The following is an 18622-nucleotide window of genomic DNA, read 5'->3' on the forward strand; positions in this document are numbered from 1 at the left end:
TGGGCTGAAATACAGTCATAATAAAAGCCTCAGCTTTTAGGAAGCTCGAGAGCCAGGATGGCCCATATAAATCACCCCTCCACACACACACACACACACCATAGATTAATCACTGGATGTAGGCTGTCATAAAGAACAAGTGTGATTTGGGGCAGGGAGCTCTCCTCGGGTGAGTGCAAGGCCCCAAAGGAGACTTGACTGAGATCCATCAGCACCAGCACTTCCTGCTCCTGGGCTGATATGTGCCCAAGTCCTGAAGTGGGAGTCTCAGAAGTGTACCCCAACATTCATGCAACTGCTGTGCCTCATTTCTACCCACATATCTTCTTGCACCTCTCACTACAGACATTGCTAAGCCATGTCACTGCCCCCAACCTCTTTTCCAAATCCATCGTTGCCCTGCCACCCAGGCTGATTTTTCACAAGCCAATCTGATATGGTCAAGAATCAAGATATATGTATGTTCAAGAGTCAACACAGCTTACTTCACAGTATGTACAAATCCCTCTGTGTAGCTGGGGGAGAAGTATATATGTAGGTAGTATGTGTTTTACACATGTATACACACACAAAAAAAAATCTCTCTGGGAAAATCCATAGAGACAGAAGGTAGATTAGTGGTTGCTAGGGGTTGGGGAGGAGAAATGGGGAGTGATTGCTCATGAGTATGGAAGTTTCTTTGTGGGTTGGGGGGAGTGATAAAAATGTTCTGGAATTAATGATGATGTTTGCACAACCTTGTGAATATCCTAAAATGCACTGAATTGTACACTGTAACATGGTAAATTTTATAGTGTGTGAATTCTATCTCATTTTGTAAAAATGTATTTCAGAGTTGACATATTAAAGTGATAGCAGTGATTATATCTGGTTTGTGTCTTTCATGCTCGACTGGCTTTTCAGATTTTTCTGTAAGTGAACATATTTTTTAATATAAACTTAGGGAGGATAACAATTCTCACTTCAAAGTTATTCCAGTGCTTTAAGGCCTTTGAAACTTCATCCCTCTGGGTGGAGTGAATGCTAAACTCCTTGCAAAGTAGTCCAGGCCCTTACAGAGCTGTCCCCAACCTGCTCTGACAAATGCTCATCTTTCCCTCCCCCAAGACTTTCCACCCCTGTCTTCAGCCACTCTCTCCATTTCCCGAATGTGCCCTGGGCTTCCTGTCCCAGAGTCTTTGTCCCCTGCCACTCACCACCCACCCGCTTCTTTGTCTCCTTTCCCACCCAGCCCTACCTGCAGAAATACTTTCAGGGCCAGATCAAATCTCACTTCCCCCAAAGCTGCAATTGAAATGACTCTCTCTTTTTTGCTCTGCTACCACTTTGTTTGGCATCTGTTTCTCTAGCATTTATCACAGGCAGCCATTTTATGTAGTCGTGTATTTTTCGTTAAGCTGAATTACCTTTGATTCCTCTCCTATATATATATATATATATATATCTCACATGGAATAGACAGTAAAACTCTACTTAATTTGGGGGTTAGCATTTTTAAATGCAAATCCACATCTATTCACTTGCTCAGTAAGTAAGGAGTGCTTATTGATAGCATCCTGCGTGTCAGACGGTAGTACACAAGTCACAAAATGTCCTTGCTCTCATGAAACTTGCTTTTTCATTTTTTAATGTATGACATATATAGAATGTGCATGAATCTTAAGTATGCACCTTAATGACCTCTTACATATGTACATATCCATGTACTCACCACCCACATCAAGATATAGAATATTTCCAGTACCTCAGGCTCCCTCCCAGGCAATATCCTTCTGCCCAGAGGTAATCATTATTCCCACTCCTACTACGATAGATTGGTTGTGCCTGTTCATGAATGTCATAGAAATGGAATCATATAATATGTTCTTTTTTGTGCCTTGCTTTGTTTTCTATCCCAGTTTCTATGAAATCCATCCATGTGCTATGTATAGCATAGTTCATTCTTCACATTGCTGTGTAGTATTCCATTATAGAATATTCCATTAAATAGTTCACAATTTGCTTATCTATTCTCCTACTGATGGACATTTGGTTTGATCCCAGTTTGGGGCTACTATGAATAAAACTGTGATAAGCATTCTTATATGTGGCTTTTCATGGACATCAGCATTCATTCCTCTTGGAATTACCCCTAGGAATGCAATTGCTGGGACTTAGGTGGCTTTGGTACATACTACCCAACAGCCTTCCCGAAAGGGTTGTGCCAACTTGCACTCTCACGAAAAACATAGGAAAACCAACAAAGAAGGAAAACATCTGAGCGTGAAAGAAGTGACTGACATTGAGAGTTAAGATCAGATGATGAAGCTACATTAGATTTGGTAGCAGGCGAGGCATCTCTAACAAGGTGAAATTTAGCCTGAGACCTAAGTGACAAGAAATCTGTAGTCTGCATGTCAGGGAAAGAGCAGTACAGGCCTAGAGAGAGCTAAAGGCCCTTGGGCAGGAAGAGGAGTGGAGAGGAAGCCAATGGCCTTGGAGTGAGGCGGGAAGTGAGACATGGAGGGAAGGGAAGGAAAGGCTGCAGATGAAGGGTATGTTGTTAAGCCAGCTGCCACAATAGGTGACTAGAGCTTAATGCTATGGGCAAGCTATGGGAAAGGTATAAAATACATGCTTCCAAAGAACTCAGGTATTTATGTTCCAGCTGCCATAGTCATTGGTTGCAGATTGCTGCTGGGTTGTTGAGCATGGAGGTAGATGTTCACTTCCCAGCGCTCTCACCTGGAAATTGACGTTCCGTGATTCTGGAAGAAAGCTCTTGGGTGCAGGTTGCAGATACCAGCAGACAGAGCCCATTAAATTGGATAGTTTCAGGGCAGGAGTGTACTGACAGTTTTGCTATGTTTTCTTATGTTAATTTTACCTGTCTTCTATTTTAACACTTAGTCACACAGACACATTGCTGCTGCTGCTGCTGCTGCTAAGTTGCATCAGTCGTGTCCGACTCTGTGTGACCCCATAGACAGTAGCCCACAAGGCTCCCCCGTCCCTGGGATTCTCCAGGCAAGAACACTGGAGTGGGTTGCCATTTCCTTCTCCAATTCATGAAAGTGAAAAGTGAAAGGGAAGTCGCTCAGTCGTGTCTGACTCTTAGCGACCCCATGGACTGCAGCCTACCAGGCTCCTCCATCCATGGGATTTTCCAGGCAAGAGTACTGGAGTGGGCTGGAGGTTATTTCCTTCCATAACTGAGTCAATGTCTTCCTCTTTGTCTAGGCTTTTAACTTCATCCTTTTGTCACTGTTCTCCTTGACCCTCGACTCCACAGCCAGCTCCTTGATTTCACCCTTCTCTATCACCCTAAACATCCTCAGTCACTTGACCAACTTTTTTCCTGTGGCTAGCCTCTCTAAATCATGTCTGTAATTTACTTTCGCTTTTCAGGGTTCCCATTCCTTAGGTATTCCTCCTAGCATAGTGTCTTACCAATATTAGACTCAGTATATGCATGCAGAATGACTGTTGGAGTGTTATACATAACTCTGCTGATTTGGAAAGACTTCAGATTTGTGTTAGATTTCAGTTTGATTCTTGCTACTCCCTGCAGGATTGTAGCCATAAGTACTTCCTGGATGTTTCTCTGACAACTAAAGTCTCACTTTCTGTATCAGTTATCTGTTGCTGCATAATGCTGTGTAACAAAATACCCCAAATCAAAGTCTTTAAACAGTAAGTATTTATGGAGTTCATAGATATGTCAGTTTACAATTTAGACTTGACACTGCTTCTGGTCGCAACTGGACTCACTCAGTGGTCTTGCAGTCAACTGCTACTCAGGTGATTTAGGATAACCTAGTCAGTTGCAATGACTAGGGCAACTCAGCTCTGTTCTTCATGTCACATTTTCCAGCAGCATAATTGGGGCATATTCTCATGGCAAACAGAAGAGGAAGCAAATGAAAACACTGAAGGTCTCTTGAGACCTAAATTTGGAACTGGTATAGCATCACATCCACCACATTTTATTGGCCAAAAGCCATAAGATCAACCTAGATTCCAGGGAGGGAAAACAGACTCTCACTCTTTAGTGACAGAAACTCCAAGGTCACATGGTAAAGGATGTGGCTATAGAAAGAAGTGAAGAATCAAGGTCATTAATGCAATCTGCCATATTTTACTATGTGCTTTTTTTTTTTTTAACTATGTGCGTTTTGACTTAGAAGGTTGAGTGTATATTCCCTTCCCTTTTCAGTTCAAAGTTTCTGTGTCTTAAAACCTCCCAATAAATAGAGCCACCAGTGCTTTTTTGGGTCAAATTATTCAATATTGCCTTCAGTTCTCCATTTTTATATGTGTAGACATCAAAGAAAGAACTGTGAAAAGTGTGATTTGGGTCATGACTATCCTGACAGATTTTAACAGGATTTCTAGTCACCAACTAAAAGCCGAGCTGGAAAAGAAGTTAGATAAAAATCACCCACAATCTTAGAGTTCATTTCCTAATGGAGAGAGAGATGCTTTTCCTATATCTGATGTCCTCGTTGAAAGAGAGGCGGTGCAGGAAAGTGCTTAAATTATGTGTCATTTATGAAAGGGAACAAAGGAGCTGCCACTATCACAGCTGTTGCCATGGCCTTATCATATTAAATCAGGGTAGAGGAGGATACTGCATCGGCTTTTCAAATGGGATGTCTCCTCATAAGACATCTCTGCCAGTGACATCAGCAGGAACAGCAAGTACAGAGTGTCCAGTGGAGAGTGTGCACAAAATAGTCAAGACAGCGGTGATGCTGTGAATCAAACAGTCCTGCTGTGCCCCACTCAACACTATTTCTGTCCTGTGTGAGGTGTGTGTCTTGAATTTGATTTACTATCTTTACCGCCATTCACCCACTGGGTAGCGTGTGGCTGCAGTAAAGGACTCCAGCTAAGACCAAGACCTGGAAATCCACTGCAGTGCAATGAAAGCATGACAATTAGAAACAGATAAATGCTGTGGTGAGGGAGAAGGAGGTGAAGACAACCCATTCCTGATTTCCTGCTTAGAGAGAAGGGACAATGCAGAATGGTGATTAAGAAGCTAGGTTTCCGAGACAATCTCAGATTTGAATCCAGGCTCTGCCCTTGTTCGCTGCGTTACTTCAGGCAAGTCTCTTATCCTCTTGATGCCTCAGTTTCTTTCCCTGCACGATGGGGCTGCTGTGGTTTCAAAGTCTCAAAGGTTTAATATAGGGGAAAGATCCAGAGATAAAGCACTTCACAAGGTGCCTGGCACAAAGTAAGCACTCCATAAATGGGATCTAGCCATGTTTTAACTGGTAGGTACTTGAAATATTATCCAATCCAATCCCTTAATTCAGAAGATGAAAAACAGAGTCACAGAGATGCTAAAGAATCTTCTTGGGATGGGGTAGGAGGTGGGAGGGAGGTTCAAAAGGGAGGGGACATATTTATACTTATGGCTGATTCGTGTTGTTGTATGGCAGAAACCAACGCAATATTGTAAAGTAATCATCATCCAATTAAAAAACAAAGAATCTTCCTTGGTTACAGAGCTAACGGCACAGTCAAGGCTGAAACCCCAGAATGTGCTGATTCCCACGCCCCCCTTACCTTCCACTAGCACACCCAGCTGGGGCCTTCCTACCCTTTTCCACAAAGTGGGGCTTCAATAAATAGCTGCGAGTTTTCCCCTTTCCCCTGATAGCCGCATCTCAGGCACAGGAAACTCTGAATGGTATGGAATTTTCTAACGTGGCACTCACCGCCTGCTCACTTTAATCTGCTGCAAGTGTCTCTGGGAAATAAAATATTGGCAGGTTTGTCCAACAGCTGCTCAGCCTAGAGACCACAGCTTATTTTGGTCCATTTATGTTAACTCATCTGTCTTAAGCTCTTTGTTAGTGACTCACCGCATACTGCTACCAAAAATATACACCAAAATCCAAGAATCATTCATATGAAGGGCAAACCTCTTCCTTAAAATACCACATTTCTGCCGTCTTGTCTTTATGAAGTTTTTCCTTCCTCCCACCTCCACATCACATTTTCTTTTTTCTTGCTTCTCCATCTTTGATTGCCTTCAGTGACATGGAAGCTGCAGGCTGTGGTCAGGAGCATTCTAGAATGGACATCCGAGGGCTTGGTTCTGGTACTGGCATTCTTTAGCTGTAAAAACCTAGCAAGTCACAATCAGTATGAGACTCCGTTTCCTTATCTGTAATACAGGAGAATTACATCAGCTTTACAGCTCCCATTGGCACAACTGCCAAAAACTTCCTTATTATTTTTTCCTTCAAAGATTCTAGGCTTTGAATGATTTCCATCTGCTTTGTAAATTGCCTTTTAAAATAACATTAATATTCCCCATTTTCCATTAATTGCAAGTATAAACAACCAAAGAAATATATGTTAGAATCAACAAACAATAAATAGGAAACAAAACCTCTTGGATTAAATTGAGCCTATTAAGATGACTGCTGCTTCAGGTACCATTGCCAGACTTATCACAGGAAAATAAGCCATCTTTGTTAGACTAAGTGAAATATTGAAAATAGTTCACATATTATCTCGTATACTTAAAAATAGACAGATGTGGGAAGATACACCCCAACTTCAAGATGATGCTAATTCCAAGGAGGAGGAAGGGGAAGGAGATGGGAAGAGAGTCTTCAAGTGCATCTATAACATTTCATTTATCGGAATCAGAAGCAAATACAGAAAATTTTTAATGTGTTAAATCTGAATAGTATACAAAGACTGTCAGCTAATATTATTCATTTTTTATCTTTGAAATGTTTCAAAAGTAAATATATTAAATAAGTTTATCAGTGAAAACTCTTATACATGACTGGTGGGAGTATTAACTGATGTAACCACCTTGGAAAAGCTTGGCAGTTTCTTAGAAAGTAAAATCTACACTTACCATATGACCCAGTAATTCCCTTCCTGTGTCTAGACCCAAGATGAATGAATACATACATTGACCAAAAGACAGGCACAAGAATGTTTTTAACAACTTTATTCATAATAGCCAAAAACAGGAAGCAGCCCAAATACCCGTCAATAAATAAGTGGATAAATGATAGCATGGTCATACAATGGAATGCTTAACAATAATAACAAGAAAACTTCTTTCATCCCATAATGTGGATAAATCTTAAAAAAAAAATGTTGAACAAAAGAAGTCAGACAGAAAGAATTCAGACTGCTCGATTCAATTTACATAAAGTTCTAAACCAGGCAAAATGAATCCATAGTGATAGAAATAAGGGTGGTTGCCGATTGTGGGAGGAGAGTGCCTAGAAGGAGGCACAGGGCGATTTCTGGGATGAGGGGCACATCTTATGGAAATATCTGGGTTCGAGGAAATATCTTGGTTGAAGTGGTGCTTATATGGGTCTTTGTATCTGCAAAACAAAAGTCTTCAAATTGTACATGTAAGATATGTACATTTTGCTGTATATGAATTTTACCTCAGTGTGAAAAAGAAACACCTAAAGATTATAGTCATTATCTTCATGGGTTCCCAGGAGCTTTAGGGACCTCGGAAGAGGAACCAGTCTCAGCTGAGGGACTCCTGCAGCCATTTCCCTCTCTGAACACTATAGGATTTTGCCTTCTTTACTGCTGTTTCCTTTCCTTCCAAATGAAGTCTGTCTCTGAGGTTGGCTTTCAAAGGCGATGTGGTGTTGTGGAAAGAATACGGACTTCAGAAAGAGCTGGAACCCTGGGTTTGAGCCTCTGCTCCATGACTCACTGGCTGTGTGACTCTGGGCAAGGAAGTAATCTCCCTGTTTTTGTTTTTGTTTTGTTTTTTTCCTTAACTGTATGCAGGAGAGTACGAAGCCTACTCCCTAGGGTTATTTGGAAGATTACATTAGATCACACCAGCCAAAGTGTAATTCACACAGCCAGGCTCAGCACAGATGCTCCATACACTCTGATTTTCTTTTCTTCCTTCCTTTACTTTTTATAGACCCTCCACAGAACGGAAGTTTCATATCTCCTCCATCATCACACTTCAAATCCTGAGGATACAGGGAGTCGCCTCCTTGTTGCTTGTCAGGCATGATGAACTAAAGGGCCACTCTAATGTCCTGCAAATGGGCCGCTGCCCTGGCCTCTGTGATTTCAAGGGTCTTGCCCCAACCCTCCCCCAACCACACGTGCTCCTAGAGGGCAGAGTCAGGAGCCTGTGTCCCATCTAGATCACGTTCTGGGAATCAAAGACCCCAGGTTATGCTGCCCAAGTGGCCAAGAGCTGGCTTCCAGCACCAGCATGGGCCCCTGACCTGGTTCATCTTCCCATGAGCAGACTGTCATGAGTGTGCACATCCCTAGTTCCAAGGAGCCATCAGAGGGCAGCTGTTTCGGGGGGGTGGGTCTGTGGACAGAACTTGGCCATACAATCAGGGATGTCCACTCACAGGGTGCAAGAGCTCACATGGTGATGGGAGGATCCCAGGATGGGAAGAGAAAGGGGATTAACCTCTGGCTAGGATCAGATGCCAGAGGCTGGCTCACCCCATACCACCAGATTCCTGTGTAGAACCCTGAGAAGTCCAGGAATGCTAAACCTAGACCTGTCCTTCCTGGCCAATACTGACATATATTGGTCAAGTTTGGATAAGAGGATATGTTTTATAACTTTTAATGTTGAGACGTACGTTTCATGGGCCTCGACTTGCACTCTTGCCCTGGGCTTGACAAATGTTAGAGACAGTCCTGCCAAGCATGTTCACCTCTCCAAGCCTTCTGTTCTTATGCCTGGAACATTCTTCTCCCAGATATCTGCTTGGCTTCTTCCCTCATTTCCTTCATGTTCTCCCTCCCATTCTCACCTGCCTTCCCTTTTCTGACCATCATGTTTCAAATAGCTCCCCCACCCTCATGACTCTATACCCTTGTTATGATTTTTGTGTGTTACAACTTGATATTTGAGTATCTGACTCCTCCATTAGAGAAAATATAAACTCCAAGCCATCAGAAATTTTTCTGTCTTGTACACTACTATATTCACAGTCCCTAGAACAGCACCTGGCATCTAGGAAGGGGTTAGTAAGGTATTAGTTGAATTAATGCAGGAGTGAGTTGGTGAATGAATTTCAGTTCATGCCTTACTCTCTGTTCTAGCCCTAATATTTTACAACATAAAAACCAAAACAAAACCAAAAAAAAAAACTTTTTTAAATAGGCAAACTCACTTGCATTTCAGATTTATTTCAGTTTTAATAAAACATGCTGAACACAGCCCCCCATTCTTCCAGTCCTCTTGCTCTATTTTTACCATTACGTCTGTTCTTAGTACAGAGACCTCTGTCCCCTTGACCTCTCCTACTTTGTTTTCGTCTATCAGCCCTCACCTGTCTCCATTTCCTTCCTTCTTCTGTCTACAACTCGTGGCACATCACTTCAACCATTCTTTTGCCAGTACCCTCAAGAATCTTGCCCTTTTGTCTGGCAAAACCCTAACTCTGGATCAAATCAAGGAACTTCTTCATCTCTACACTTCAGCTACATCAGAAGACAATATATTAACAGGGATAGGGAAATGATCTAAAAATATAGGCATTTCTTTCCTGGCCCAAACTCTTGCCTACCATCTATTGCACATTCTTTACATGGCTAAAATTAAATATGCAAACCTTCCATGGCATTTAATTAGCAATCTGTCAGAAAGCAAATGCTGCTCTACTTTCATTCACAAATTTTAGTTTAATTACATTCTATACCCTTTTCCAACCCAAGATGGTTGGGTTCAAATCTATGGTTGAAAAAAAAAATCTAAGGTAAATGTTACATCAGTTTTGAAAAGCTCCAAAGTCACACAATCAACACATGTTCCTTCCTTTTTTTTCCAGCTAGAGTGACGTAGCTTCCTTAGTCCTATTTTCTGTCTTCATAGAAATTCCAGATTTCTTTCAAAAGAGAGTTGGCAATAAAAAAGCAGAATATAATATTGTATATATACTGTGATTGCTACTATGTTTAAAAATATAAATGTGTATGGGCAAAGAGTAGAAGGCAACAAATAGAAATGATAATAGTAGTATATGGAATTATGTTTCTGAATGCTCTTAGGTACTATAATACTGTTTTTGCAATTGGAAGTGCAGATAGGGTAGGGAGGAGGGATAGAATGTCAATTTTACTGAAGAGAAGGTATGATGTCATTACAATATTCAAATTTATTTTGAATTCCTAATCAGCATTGATTCCACTGACACCTAGAAGTGGCCATCTCTCTGACCTTTAATAAATGTCCTAAACAAATCAAAGTGGTTGCAGTAAGACAGTTATAATCCTGTGGTTTTATTGTCACATGCATCGTACTTATTACAAATGTCTTACCAGCCTTTTTTTTAAGTCCCAGAATACAGAAAGCTTTTGTACATGATCCTAGAGTCTGGATCAAGTTGCAAGAGAAAATCACTATAAACCCGCATGAAAAGACAACTATATTTTAAAGATTATGAATAATAAATGTATTACTAAAATTACCTCATAACATATACATACAGCTTTTCCAAGGCCAAAAGTAAAAGCTCAGAGCCCAGAGACTCAATTCTTGCAGAAGGAGGAGTGGGGAGAATACATTTAAAGCTGGATTATTCTCTAAACCTAAAGAAAAATGAGGAAAGGGTCCTATCATTCCCTTCAAGTCCAGATTCACCCCTCAAAACTCAGAGTTTCAGTAAACAAATGAGGTGAATAATCCACTTATGATAGCACTAATTTCACAAGGTTACTTTCTAATCAGGACAAAAGGAAACCCTAGACATCAATGGATCTGGCTACTGGCTTCTCCATAAATAACATTATTATGTTCATTTCCTTAGGAATACGTGAATTATTATTCAACATTCTTGCATAGAAAATGTGAGTAAAAACATAGAAAATTAAACAGAAGCCATTCTAGCATCCCAGTACATTCACTTTGATTATGACTTTCTTAGTAATTCTATTTCTGTTATTCAAAAAAATTTTCCCCAAAATACCTGCTTGTTTATCCTAAGGAATCCTTCGAGGGGTGGGAAGACTAAATTGGTACAGTTTAATATCACCGTATTTTGTAATCAAGAATGATGGTAAACTATAAGCATTTTTAATTATCAGTAGAAACATGCCTCTATTAGCATTCAATTTACTCCAAGAGCGAGATGTTTATGATTTCACTTACTTATTGTGTTTCTGCATTTGCTATAAAAATTTGCTTATAGAAACAATGAAGGAAGATTGAAATAAGCAATTAAGTGCATAGATCATTGAGCAATATTTGTAGAAGTAGCAGCAGCAGCAACTGAATGTGCCACCTCTTTAACATGATACTGTAATCTCACTCAGAGCCATGTAAAGCAGTGTTATTAAGTAATAAAGTGTAAGCGGGGTGAAGGATAATGGAATAATTCCCACTTACCACTTTGTGCTCTGTGAACTCAAGTCAAGGGACATTTCTGCTTCTAAGTGAGTTTTATTAAGCAACAATAAAGAGTCCTGGGAGATTCTTTTGTAATTCTCATTTTTAAATAACAGCCAAAGACAAAGAACCATTTCTAGCACCACAGCACTAGCACTTTTTTAAAAAATACACATATATTTTAAGTAAAAGGTACATTGCACTCAGGGGAACAAAGCTAGTTCTAAGGAAATCCTGATGGTGAGTCCTTGATGATCTGTGGTGCGTTCCTAGGGCACTGGGGTTTAATGTGGGCTGGTGTCTTGCTTTGGGGTTCTTGCTACTTTTAGGGGGCATTTCTGTATTTGGAAGGTAAAGAAAGAATAACCTAGAGTGCTCTTGTCAGAGTTCATCTGAATTGTTCAAGAAAATATGTAGAACCTCACTGATGAGTTAGGGGAAGAAAAAAGTTTGAGGCTCACTCGTTTAACAGTTTTAAATGCAGTGTGAGCAAGTCTCTTAAGCCTGTGTTTCTTAATTTACCAGCCAAGTTCCTTTAAAGGCAAAGAGGTATAAACTCTTAACTAATGAGAGCCTGCTGTCTAGCACAGGAAACTCTACTCAGTGCTCTGTGGTGACCTAAATGGGAAACAAAGCCGGAAAAGAGGGATATATGTAAATATATAGCTGATTCACTTTGCTGTACAGTAGAAATTAACACAACATTGTAAAGCAACTATACGCCAATAAAAGTTAATTAAAAAAAAAAAACCTCACCATCACCCTACTCACCCTAAAGTCTGGAGACTTAGTTCAAACTAGACTCAGCATCTTGTGCAAGTTGCCCAAGAAGCAGACCTGAAGGCTAGGATTTGAGTGGTTTATTTGGGAGATAATCCCAAGAAGCCATTCCAGGGTACACTAATGAGCAGGTTACCTCTGTGAGCAGAGGGCTCAATCCCACAGAGGACCTTTGGGAAACAGTACAGAACATAAGTCACAACTTCCTCTCCCACCCCCTCCCCCACCCAAAGTCAAGGAAGCAAGGGTATTGAAAGTTCAATTCCCATTCATCATTGGCTTAAGATGGATCTCAGGTTTGTTAACTGCTTCTCTGGCCAAGAGAAAGCCCTCAGTCAAAATTGCACCTGTCAGCAGTAAGACATCAATTGGCTTATATAGGAACCATGAGTGTCAAGGGGACATGGGTATGACCCAACTAGCTGGTTGCACTCTACAAGTCTCATAATGTTATTATGAAAATTCACACTAACTGTGCATCTCATTCCATTATAATCTCGATGTTAAAGTGATGCTCTAGAAATACAAATCCTATTTATACTGTGGCTTCAAGTACCTGTCTGTAACATGCCTTTGAGAACCTAGTGTTAGCACAACCCAGTTTTGAGGGAACCAGGGACAGATAATCAGCTTCTGACTACACCCATTTGGGCAAAGACGGAGAATAGGTCATCTTGGCAAAAGTTCTCTGCACAGGCTTCTCTAGGGAGTATATTAAGTCAATGCCTTCCACTTTGATTTTCCATAACCCATGGAATTTCCCGGTTTTTCATGGATTCCCATGGAACCTCAGTTTTTGCTGGCCTCCCTCTCCCAGTTGACCCCTCCTCTTGATTATGCACACAGGCTTGGACAACTGATTCTATCTCATTCTTCAGGAGTTCTGGTACTTCAATTCAAGTACCTGAGAATCCATCAGTCTTGGTCCCAGACTCCAGTTGTGGCAGTTGTCTCATTTCTAAGACTCTGCTCATCATGTGGCCCCACTCTGACATCCATGTTGTGTCTCGGTCCCTGTCTGAATTACTGTCTTGGTCATCCCCAATCCCTTCTCACGCTAGGGCTCATCTTGTGCTCCGCAGTCTTCGTTACAGGTTAAATTGTGTCCCTCCTCCCCCATCAAAATCATGTTGAAGTCCTGACTGGTGTACCTCAGAATGTGACCTTATTTGGGACCTAGCATCTTTACAATTAAGTTAAAATAAGGTCATTGGGGCAGGCTCTAATCAAGTATGACCGGTGTCCTTATGAAATGGAGAGATTTGAACAAAGAGACATGCATAGAGGGAAATTAATGGAAAGAGACACAGGGAGATGACATCCATCTACAAGCTTTAGAGAGGCATGGAACAGACCCTTTCCCCCACAGCCCTCAGGAAGCACTCTGCCAACACCTTGATCTTGGACTTGTAGACTCCAGAGCTATGAGACAATAAGTTTATGTTGTTTGAGTCACCCAGTCTGTAGTGCTTCGTTTTGATAACCCTGACACACCAATATAGTCCTATTCCTAAGCTCCAGCAGGCAGCCCTACTACCTGTTTACTTTAACTGCCTGTCTACCTGGATTCATCCATTTCTCCTCTCCCAGATTCCTTCTAAAGGCATTCAGCATCCACTGGAGCTCCCAAGTATCTCCTCAAACTCCTAATGCTGGTTGCTTGCTTGAAATTACAACATGATTTTACCACTCCCTTTGAATGGTGTATCTTTTCTGCTAAACTCAAATCTCTCTCTCCCCAACACCTACTGCCCTGCCCCTAGCAGGTGGACCAAATCACAGGTCCTAACCTTTCTTAATCTTTCACTACATAATGTTGACTGACAGGCTCTGTCATATTCTATTGTAGAGCATCTTCCTCCATGCAACACTGAATAACTGTCATAGAATATTGGCTCTCTAGGCTTATAGATATTATTCCTTACTCTCAGGACTTTATATCTCTAAAATAAAGTTATTCATGTTCATATCTTGATAAATTATAGGTTGCTCTACCTTCCCCTCGTTTTGGTGATTCTCTCCTTTTTCATTGCTTGTATGAATTAATCTAGGAGGCCTAAATCAATGTTGTTCTAAAATTAAGACATATTCTGGGTGGCAAGTTCCATCACCCCCCCAAAAAAAAACTACATTGTAGATATTATTTTTCCTCTCCAGTCATGAGAGAGAGAATGAATTTGTAAAAATGCTCCAAGAACATGTAATACACACAAAAATAAGAAAAAAAAGTCAAACTTCAACTTTTGTCACCACTTTCTTAGCATACCCCAAGAATATTACTACTTTTTTTTATAACCATTCATATAAACTTAGGGGTAACCTTGAGATAGTGACTCTTTCTGCTGAGTAGGAAGCGGTGCAAAAGGCTGTCATGAACAATGGTTCCATCTTTGTATTTTTTTCCATTCTTACTAGTGTTTTTCTTCTGATTTCTGTGTGATACTACAAGAAGTAGGATGGAGATTATTCAGTGGTTTTCAGCTATAATATAAAAAAAACCTGAAACCTGCTTTTGAGCACCTCTACCTAAAGTATTCTATTGGCATTACCTAATGAAAACGTTTTTTAAATAACATTAAAAATTATCCCCTGCTTTTGACCACTTCTTCCTAAAGTACTCTATTGTCTTACCTAATGAAAACATTCCCTAAGGATATAATGCTTGGTTTATTGTGTTTCAGTGGCCTGCTGAATTCTATGGTGAGGTGTCCTAAGGGGAAAATTAGAAGTTGCTTGCAATCATAATTAGACTCTTGTTCTGAATGTTCTGAACAATTTTTCTAACTCAGCTTTACGGTTTTTATCAAGTCATTTTAAGATTTCTGTTTGGGTGAAATAATAGCGTCACACATTGTAGAACTGAGTGGAAGCTTTGGCCTTTAGTCCTACCCTCTGCTTCTATGGAGAATGGAACAAGCTCAGACAGAATAAATGATTTACCCAAAGTGCCAGAAATAAGGACTAGCAGAGATCTAGAACCCAGGTATTCTAAATCCTAGATTTATCATCTTTGGTCTACATGTAGAGTACCAATTTAAGGCAAAATTAAAAGACGCTTACTCCTTGGAAGAAAAGTTATGACCAACCTAGATAGCATTTTCAAAAGCAGAGACATTACTTTGCTAACAAAGGTCCGTCTAGTCAAGGCTATGGTTTTTCCAGTGGTCATGTATGGATGTGAGAGTTGGACTGTGAAGAAAGCTGAGCACCTAAGAAGTGATGCTTTTGAACTGTGGTGTTGGAGAAGACTCTTGAGAGTCCCTTGGACTGCAAGGAGATCCAACCAGTCCATTCTAAAGGAGATCAGTCCTGGGTGTTCTTTGGAAGGACTGATGCTAAAGCTGAAACTCCAATACTTTGGCCACCTCATGTGAAGTGTTGACTCATTGGAAAAGACTCTGATGCTGGGAGGGATTGGGGGCAGGAAGAGAAGGGGACAACAGAGGATGAGGTGGCTGGATGGCATCACCAACTCGATGCACGTGAGTTTGAGTGAACTCCGGGAGTTGGTGATGGACAGGGAGGCCTGGCGTGCTGCGATTCATGGGGTCTCAAAGAGTTGGACACGACTGAGCGACTGAACTGAACTGAACTGAGTTACGTTCCTGAGATACAGCTTCTGAATCTTATACTGTGTGTCCCAAGTTTTTCCTTCCTCCTTGAGAAAACTTAAATTTTTCACTCCCTTTTCTCCTTCCCAACTGCTCTCAGAGTTTGTCTTGAGTCCTAAACTCAGGAGTTTCTCTTCTGCGTGTTGAGTGGCAGGTAATTAATTTAAGTCACATGATGATATCATATGGCTTCACTGTAAGTGGTTCAAATATACTGATGGATACACGTAAGTATAATGCCAAGTACATGGGATCACTGAAGCCTTGGATTAAATATTTTGACTCATCTTCACCTATCATCAAATTATCTGAAGAAATTGGTTGTGGAAAAGAGTGCTGAAATCTCTGCCCCTTCAGATATGCGTTCTATCCCTCACTACCCAATCCTGTGCTCCTAGAAGCTGACCTGTAGAGACTGCATCAATGGGCTCTCTTGTCTTTTGGTTTCTGATTGGGCTTGAAGAATAGGGAGCATCAGCAGAAGATTAGAGGATATTGATTCCCTCAGCTCTGTCTCCTCAGGATCTCTAGAGGTTGGCTCTATCTCTCTGAAGGCTGGCTACTGTCAGACAGCCCACTTAGTACAGCTGAGCCCCCACAGCCGCTCTTCCAGTCCAAGCAGTAGTAACAGCTTCTCAATATTACCACTTCCAGGGTGATGCACCATCCCTTCCTGTTTTCCACACCAATGCTTTTGTAAGTAGTGCCTCTCTCACACCCTCTTCAATTACCCAGTTTGAATGTGCCATCTGTTTCCAGGCAGGAGCCTAACTTATAGTCAAACAGGACATTAAATAATTTGACTAAGTAATTTAAATATTTTTATATTATCACAAACTTACATATATTAAAGAGGAAAATGCAAAGTATGAATTTATCATCCTCTGCTAAAGGAAAATTTCAGGACACACTGGCAAATATAATTCTCTTTCCTTAGGGAAAATTTATAAAAATCAGAACTCAATTCGAACTTTTGCATTACTTTTTTTTTTTCTGGCCTTTGGCTTGTAGTGAAAGAGGAAAAGGAAAAGACAAAAATAAAAAGAATTTCATGGCAAGAATTCACCTTTACAAAAATGTTTTCAAATAATGCCCTGAGCTCAGAACAATTTTTTTTGAAATTCAGTATTCACATTTTAAAAACTTGCTCTTCTATGTTTCTACTTACAAATATAATTTTATAAAAATTGATAAATCTGATCATATCATATACATTTGAATTTTTGGTGCAGTCTTTTTTTCTTTGCCCATTCAACTCTCTCTCTTGCCTGCCTCTCTGGCAAATATCCCCCTTCCAAATAATCCAAGTCTCTATCTATATGTATTTTCTCCAAATGCATATTTTACTTACTTACCTACACAGACACATACACACCTGCACATACATTTGAGGGGTTTTTTTTGGTCATTATTTTATAAAGAAAGATTTATATTATAGTGTATTTCTGCATCTTGGTTTTCTCATTCAAAAACACCATTTGGAAATGTCCAAGTAAAATGGTATACTTCTGATTCATTTTTAAAATAACTGATTGTACAATATTCCAATGGATGGATATACTATAATTTATTCACCATTTCCTACTGATGGGCTTTTACTTTGATAATCTTCTGCTGGTATAAGCAGTGTGTATGTGTGTGTGTGTGTGTGTGTGTGTGTGTGTGTGTGTATTTACAATTGTTGCTTTTAATTCCTAAGAGCTGGATACACTGAAAAGGGATGACTAGGTCAAATGCCTTGGATATTTTTAGTCTTAATAGATGCTGCCAGATTATCTTGCAAAAAGCTGTAGCAGGTCCGATTTCATCCAACAATGAATGAGAGTGTCCTTTCGCTTGAATCCAACCAACAATAAGAGTTATAGATACTTTTAAATTTTGTACCTGTTCCTTGAGCAGTGTGTCTTTGTTACCTTCATTTGCATTTTATTTTGCTAAGAGCATCTTTTCATGTGCTGATGACCATCTGGATTTGCACTTTGGCCTGTTTTTTCTATAGGCAGAGAAATTGTATGTATAAAATAGAAATGCAGAAAACTTAGGTCCCATAACTGCACTTTTTTGGATACTCATCTTCAAATTGCCTATTCTACAAAATAAAAAACCCAAAACTTTGTTGAAGTATATAAAGTGTAAGTTGATTTAGACTTTTTAAATGCTCTTCAGTTCTATAAAAATGTGTGTTCCTTCAAGAACTTAGCTCAAATAATTATTTTCAAGAAAGTTTTGAAATAATTGCCTTTTTAAATATTTTACCCATTTTTACATTGAGTTTATAAGTTCTTTTTAGTAAATTATATTATTATGTCTGTCTGATGTTGCTATTTTTTTCCCAAATATATTGTTAGTCCATTAAAGTTAAGGACATTTTTACAATTTCATAAAGTCAAATATATCTGAGCTCAGTTTTACTTAAGAAAGCTTAACCCACCCCAACTGTGTAGTTGCCTAGACTTTCTCACAAGATGTTTATTATTTTATTTTTATCACTTGTGCTTAATCCGTCTTAAATTTGTTAGTGTGTACAATGTATAAGGTCTCGTTTTATTTTCTTCTAGATGCACAGGCTAGTTATGCCTACCCCATGTCTTAAAAATAGTCCATCCTTCTCCCATATGTCACCCTTCTCTTCTTAAAATTCTCCATTCTCTCCCACATTTCCTGTCTCTCCCCAAATCCTCTAGTTTCTCCGCAATTCTCTGATTTCTCCCACAGTTTCTTGTCTCTCCCAAAGTTCCTTATATTTCCCAATATTCTTCATTCTCTCCCAATTTCCTGTCTCTTTCATGTTTCTCCATTTTCCACCAAGATTCTCTGGTTTCACGCACACTTCCTTTTGTCTCCCACAATTCTTTCTCTCTCCACAAGT

This window comes from Capricornis sumatraensis, chromosome X (assembly GCF_032405125.1).
Source record: "Capricornis sumatraensis isolate serow.1 chromosome X, serow.2, whole genome shotgun sequence".
NCBI lineage: Eukaryota > Metazoa > Chordata > Mammalia > Artiodactyla > Bovidae > Capricornis > Capricornis sumatraensis.